Source organism: Galeopterus variegatus, unplaced genomic scaffold, assembly GCF_000696425.1.
Source record: "Galeopterus variegatus unplaced genomic scaffold, G_variegatus-3.0.2 Scaffold2712, whole genome shotgun sequence".
NCBI classification, from domain to species: domain Eukaryota; kingdom Metazoa; phylum Chordata; class Mammalia; order Dermoptera; family Cynocephalidae; genus Galeopterus; species Galeopterus variegatus.
Window position 1 is genome coordinate 192490 of NW_007728823.1, and position 301 is coordinate 192790.

Below are 301 nucleotides of genomic sequence, written 5' to 3' on the forward strand. Positions count from 1 at the left end.
TTCTATCACACAAGGAGGACACCAGCCTCCGATTCATTCACATCCTTCCAGCAACATGAGCAAAAAGCCAAAGCCCCTTCTCCAGCTCCCTCTCTCATTAGCCTCAGAGAAGGATTCCCATGCCCTAGACCAACTGTCACATTCTAGTCCCCAACCCAGCCCTAGGGCCAGGGTCCAGGCACCTATCAGCCTGAGCTTCGAGTACCTCCTACGTCCCACAGGAACCCCAGGGTGGTGTTGGAGATGGCACAGCTGATTACATCTCTGATTTCACATGATGTAGACAGCGAAATGGAGATGA